Source organism: Silene latifolia, chromosome 11, assembly GCF_048544455.1.
Source record: "Silene latifolia isolate original U9 population chromosome 11, ASM4854445v1, whole genome shotgun sequence".
Classification (NCBI taxonomy): domain Eukaryota; kingdom Viridiplantae; phylum Streptophyta; class Magnoliopsida; order Caryophyllales; family Caryophyllaceae; genus Silene; species Silene latifolia.
The window spans coordinates 65,241,463-65,248,224 of record NC_133536.1 but is presented as its reverse complement, the minus strand read 5'-3'; the positions used below and the strand labels follow the sequence as shown (position 1 = coordinate 65,248,224).

Genomic DNA, 6,762 nt, shown 5'->3' with positions numbered 1-6,762 from the left:
TATTGGCCAATGAGGCCTTCTTGTTCACTTGTCATGGGTGAGCTTTTCAAGCTCTCTTTGTTGAAATTTCCTTGCTCTTTGGACGGAGCATCATCCACTTTCTTCTTCCATTGAAATTCCAACTTCTTCCTATCATCTTGTCGGCTATAGTGATCAACCATAAAACATGGCTCATGTAATTGGGGAGCTCTCATTGTCTTGTCAAGATTGAAAGTGATGGTTTCATCTCCCACTTCATGGGTGAGCTCTCCATGTTTTACATCGATCACCGCTCCCGTGGTGTGCAATAAAGGTCTTCCTAAAATAATAGGAATGTTGGAATATTCTTCCATGTGAACAATAACAAAATCCACCGGGATGAAGAATTTGCCAATTCTTACGGGCACATCTTCCCATACCCCTAAAGGTGTCTTCGTAGATCAATCCGCCATTTGAAGCGTGATATTAGTGCACTTGAGTTCTCCCATTCCTAGCCTCTTGCTTACCGAATATGGCATGACACTCACACTTGCCCCAAGGTCACATAAAGATTTGTTGATCGTAGTGTCGCCAATAGTACATGGAATGGAGAAACTTCCCGAATCCTTTAGTTTTGGAGGTGAACTTCCTTGTAGGATGGCACTACTCACTTTAGTGAAAGCAATAGTCTCAAGCTTCCGGATGGATTTCTTATTTGTAAGAATGTCTTTCATATACTTTGCATAGGCCGGAACGTGATTGATTAATTCCGTAAATGGAATTGAGACTTCCAAATTCTTCAAAATCTCCATGAACTTTCCAAGTTGGTCATCAAACTTAGGCTTAGCTTGACGACTTGGAAAAGGGAGTCTAATCACAATAGGTTCCTTCTCTTTGGCCTTTTCTTCATCCTTCTTTGAAGCTTCTTGAATGGTGGGTTCTTCTTCCCTAGAGTTTTGCACAACTCTTTCCTTGTCACTAGTCTCCACAACATCTTCAACTTGCTTCTTTGGCTCTTCATAGCTTGTACCACTCCTCAAATGGATGGCACTTACCGATTCTTGTCTTGGGGGATTACCGTTAGGTGGTAATTGCCCCTTTTGTCTTTGTGAACTTGAAGATGCCAATTGAGACATTTGGGTCTCCAACATCTTTGTGTGAGCTAGTATGTTGTTAATGGTGATGTCTTTTGCTTGACTATCTTTTTGCATTTGAGTGAAAAATTCTTGTTGGTTCTTTTGCATTTGAAGGACCGCTTTTTTAACATCAAAACCTTGGTCAATTGACTGAGTGTATGGAGCTTGATTTTGGTAACCTTGGTTTTGCTTGTAGAAGGGTCTTTGATTTTGGTTTCTCATTGGAGGTGGGGTGTATGTTGGTTGAGGGTTTTGAACATTTTGGCTTTTGTATGAGAGGTTTGGATGGAATTTGGTGTTTTCATTGTAATAGTTGGAATAAGGGGTACCACTCTTGTATGCTTGGAAATCATTCACTTGTTCACTTGTTCCCCTACATTCACTTTGGTCATGCCCCAAAGTTCCACAACTCTCACATATTCCAATTGGAATTGATGAGGATGCCACCATGGTATTAACATGTTTCTTAGGTGATTTGGAGGCTTCTTCAAGCTTAGCCATAGCCTTCTCAAACTTCAAGTTGATGGTATCTATATGAGCACTAAGTTGAGCACCCAATTGAGTAATAGAGTCCACTTCATGCTTTCCTCCTCTAGTAGCCTTCCGAGGTCTACTATATTGTGAGTTATGGATCGCCATTTCCTCAATCTTGTTCCGTGTTTGATTATCATCAACTTCGGTAAACATACCATTTGATCCCATATTGAGAATGTTTCGGGAGTCTTCATAAAGACCATTCCAAAATTGTTGTACCAAGAACCATTCGCAAAGTCCGTGATAAGGACATGAGCGACAAGTTCCTTTGAATCGCTCCCAAGCTTCATACAAAGATTCTTCGTCCCTTTGTTTGAATCCCGTGATTTGGGCTCTTAGCACTTTAGTCTTTTCCGGTGGGTAGAACTTTTTGTAGAAAGCAAGTGCCAATTTCTTCCAAGAGTCAATACCAAGAGTAGCCTTATCAAGGCTCTTTAACCATTGTTTCGCGGTACCAATCAAAGAAAAAGGAAATAAGACCCATCGAATTTGGTCTTGAGTAACTCCGGTTTGAGAAATCGCATCACAAGTCACAAAAAGTCTCCTTGTGAGAATGAGGGTCAAATTGGCTTCTTTTGACTAACTGAATAAATGCGGATTTTTCAATGAAATTACCGTTCAAATGTTGTGGTGTGGGAGTACCATTTGGTAGGTTCTCCCCGGTTGGTACGGAATGTGATGAAAATTTAGGCATTGTGGGTTGATTTTGTGGTTGATTTTGGGTTGGGTTCTCCTATCCTTCTCTTGCAAAAGGGTTGATGAACTCAATATTGTTTGGTTGAATATCCACAATCTCACCAATACCTCTCAAAGTATTTCTAGCAAGTCTTCTATTGTTGGTCAAAGTTTTTTCAATTTCGTGATCAATGGGTAACAAGTTACCTTGTGACCTTCTAGACATGCAAAATATCAAACAACTTGAAAACAATTAGAATAAACCTTGAGGAGTTTTACTTCCCCAAGGTAGAGAAAGACACAACTAAGAACAATCAAAGAAAATCAAATCAAATCAACACCGTCCCCGGCAACGGCGCCATTTTTGGTTGGTCGGTTTTGTTATTTGTCGTCAAAAGTTACCTAGACCAAAACAATATTTATAACTTCACAAACTACTCTACTATTAGTAAAGAGGTAAGTAAAGGTCGGATCCCAAGGTATGGGTATTGATGTAGGATTTTCGATTGCAAATGGTCGTGTCTAAGGGTGTCACAATTTGGGTTGAGATAAGAGATCACTAAATGTAAATAAACAAGCAAGATGATTAAAATGAGATGTAAACAATTGATTAAAAGCACTAGGGTGTCATGGGTTCATAGGAGATACATGGGAATTGATCATACAAACATATTCTCAAATTATAAGCAAGCAATTATTGTTGTAATAGGATCGAGTTGGTTTATATCTTACAATCCTAGGAAGATTTGGGTCCCGGATCTGAATCGATTAGATTGTACAACACCTACAAGTCGACTTAATCCTCCCCACTCAACTATATGCATGGTCTAATGAGAATAGAGTTGGTTTACGTCTTACAAGTCTCATTGAATAGATAAGTGATGGGTAAAAAATGCAAGATTCCATAGGCTCGCATTTCATCAAACATAACATGTGCATAAGTTGAGATCACAACAAGCAAGTAAATAAATTATGTGAACGTATTAGATTAAGCATGAATCATCCCCCATTGTTGGTTTCCCCTAATTCCCCATTAACCCTAGTTAAGATGACTACTCACTCATGATCAAGTTTAACATGCTAACAAGGTTGTCAATCATACTAGCAAGACAAAACGTGGTGAATAAATGAAGATGATTAACAATAATTAAAAAGGGATTAAGAGAATTATACCTAATGATGATTCCAAAATAATAAGCAAAGAATAATAGAAATACTTGATGATTGATGGAAGGTTGTCAATCCTCCAAATAAACCCCAAATAATCTTGAATTAGCCAAAATAAATGATGAACAATAGAGAAATTAAGGAAATGAGATTTGTGTTAATGCTTAATTAAGAGTTGATTACAAGATTAAGATGAGATTAGAACAACATAAAAAGAGGATATGAAGGATATGATAATCTAATTAGTACAATGGGGTATTTATACTAAGGATTAGGTACATAAATTAGGGTTACTAAGGGCTTAAATGACGATTAAGACCCTTAAGAAAAGTTGAGGAAGTGCTCCTCTCGAGGGAGATGCTCATCTCCGCTTCGCTAGTCTTCATAGAATATGCTCATCCCGAGCGGCTTGAGGGAGGGACGGCCTGTACTGGAGAGGAATCCGAGCGGCTTGTTGAGGGCGGCGCTCAGATTTAGAGGGGCTAGGACGACCGGATTGGCCATGGGACGCTCGGATTCTAGCAGGCCAGGACGCTCGTCCCGTGCACTGCGACGCCTGGACTGTTAGCCAGTCAGCTCCTCTTCTTTTCTTTCTCCAACAATCCTCAAGGATCTTGTTGGAGATGCAAGGATCTTCTCATCATTGCCCATTTACTTCATTATTTACATAGGCCTTCTAGTCTTGTCTTCCCTTTGATGCTTGGTCATTAGATTCGATCAATTTATCTCCATTTTGCCATGAAAATGCAAGGTTCTTACTCCTTTCCTACCAAGGGATCAAAACCTCAACGAATATGCAAAACGAAAGACTAAAGATAGTAAATGACCCAATTATGCACAAAAAAGCATAGGAACGAGGCTAATTCGGGGACTAAATATGCTCTAAAATGAGTCACATCAGAGACCTAGACGGAAATGAGTTTGAAAATCCGACTAATCTAGACCAACTTAAGCGATATTACCCCTAGAATAGAATTTACAAAAAAAAAAAAAAAAAAAAAAAAAATGCGCCACCCGTGATCCGCGTGCCGCCCATGCCACAAGTTATACACGGCCCCAGCCGGCCTCAAAATACGTGTCACCTCACTCTTGCGCTTTGACATTTTTGTTTTGTCCTCAGTATTATCGAATAACTTAATTGCACTTTTAGGAGTAAGTAAAGCACCATGCTTATTCCCTACGTTAATTTCAAGATCTTGCTTCGAACATTTATTCCTTTATATTTTTCTATTTCGAACTACGTTCTGGGTTTGATTTAATTTTTAATGAATACGTAGGCAATCCTTCACAGGATACAACCCGGTTTATTTTTAATCCAAGAAATCTAAATGGAAGGACATTTGCTTTGGCACTTGAAATTCGAAAAAATATATAAGGGGAATCGATTTAAGGTTTCTAAACTAAAAATCAGTTTATTCATTTATTATAATAATACGCCAAATAATACATCAAATAATAAATGTTGAAATAAATGCTAGGCTAGGATTCTAAAAACCCCGCCGTTTATTACAAACAACGATAATAATAATGTAATACCCGGATATTGTGGGACCCGGAAAGGAGCCTTAGGATTCGTGAGAGGACCTTAGACTAGACTAGAGGTGACTTGGGAGTCAGGTATAACTATAAAGTGGACCGAGTATAATCTATACTAGACTTATTGGAGTTGTTGTAATGTCCTCTTATAGAAGGGTCCTCTTAAAACTGTCATAACTTGAGATCTAAACATGATATTGATGTGATTCCAATTGGAGGTGATAGCTTGTTATCTTACGATTCCAACAGTAGTCACACGTCCAAAATGACCAAGAAACTAGTGAGATATGACTGTTTTACGAAAACTGGTCAGTGCTGAGAACTGTGTCGCACTCGACCGAGTGAGGTTCACTTGACCGAGTATACTCGGCACTCGATCGAGTAAGTGACACTCGACCGAGTGGACTCGCCACTCGACCGAGTGGCGCTGAATCAGAACACGGGATAAGGAAATCTTATTCCCTTATCCACATTCATTCTATCTTCTTCCTTATCTCTCCAAACTCTCTCCCTTCTCTCTAAAACTGTCACAAACACCATTTTAGTTGATTCAAGCTTGGATTAGAGGATTGATCACCTCCTCCTTCATCCATTCATCCTGTAAATCGAAAGCTACCCCTTTTTCTAGTCTTATAAACCCTAACTTTTAGGGGTTTTCAATTAGGTTAATTAATTAGTAATTAGTATATTTAATATGGGTAATTAGTGGGTAATAATAAGGGGTTTGTATTATATATTAGCATAGGATGTATTATTGATGATATTACATGAATTGTATAGGATTAAGACGGTCTTGCGAGATGGAATCGTATAGGATTCGAGTAATTCATGAAGAATGCTAAAAGGTTGGTTAATCCTACTCGGTTTCAATAAAGTGGTGTTGTTTATGTTATAATTAGTGATACCCGTCGCTGTGAGTACCAAAGATAAAATTTATAATCTCCTATTAAGACTAACCTAGGCTAGCGGTAACAGGGTCGAACCACAAGGAGGCAGTTGTAAATTCTAGTTGCTCTATATTTAGTCTAAGGTAACAAATGTGGGGGTTGGTTTGAATTGGCCTACAGCTAAAAGTGGATAAAGACAATAAACTAAATAAACGATTTAAACAGATAAAAGAAGGGTACTAGGATGGTCGGTTCATTATAGCTTCGGCGGCAGCAAACTAAGTCGGTCTGAATCAAACACAGGTAAGGTGGGAGATAAAGAGGTCCTCTCGGTCCACTCTTAACAAATAGCATCTTTCGATCTCGCTATAGGTCCCTAATATCACTAATACTAACTTTCGTCCTGAAAAGTGACTTAATTGATGGTCTAATAACCTCCCCTACCTTTCGATCTAATGGGTCATTCACGAAATAGGTACCTAACTGGTCGCATGCATTCGATTCGTTAAACACAAGATTAAATTCAATTAAAACGAATATAAAACCCTACGAGGTCAGTCGATCGACCGACAATGTCAGTCGATCGACCAACACGCGAAACAGTCCTTTCTAATCTAATGCCGCCTATGCCATAAATTGCCTACATCCTAGCACTAAAGAATTAGCTACTCATGCTAAAGGTAAAAACAACAATAAAACTAATAACGATTACTGAATTCATGCTTAAAGTAAATGACTAACAATGATAATACGATAATTGGCTTTCGGGATACTAACTAGCAAATCTATACTAATAACGAAAGTAAAACAATAAACTAAAATTAGAGCAGAAGGAATACCGAGATTTCAGAGGAAAGATTAAGAACAAG

General features: G+C 38.6%; 1 non-coding gene across 1 annotated transcript; it reads left to right on the top strand.

Annotated features, from left to right (window-relative positions):
* Positions 1-1,863: 1,863 nt before the first annotated feature.
* LOC141615833 (small nucleolar RNA R71) lies at positions 1,864-1,970 on the top strand. The gene has a single exon (XR_012530228.1). It is a non-coding gene; the product is annotated as a small nucleolar RNA R71 (small nucleolar RNA).
* The last annotated feature ends 4,792 nt before the right edge of the window (positions 1,971-6,762 follow it).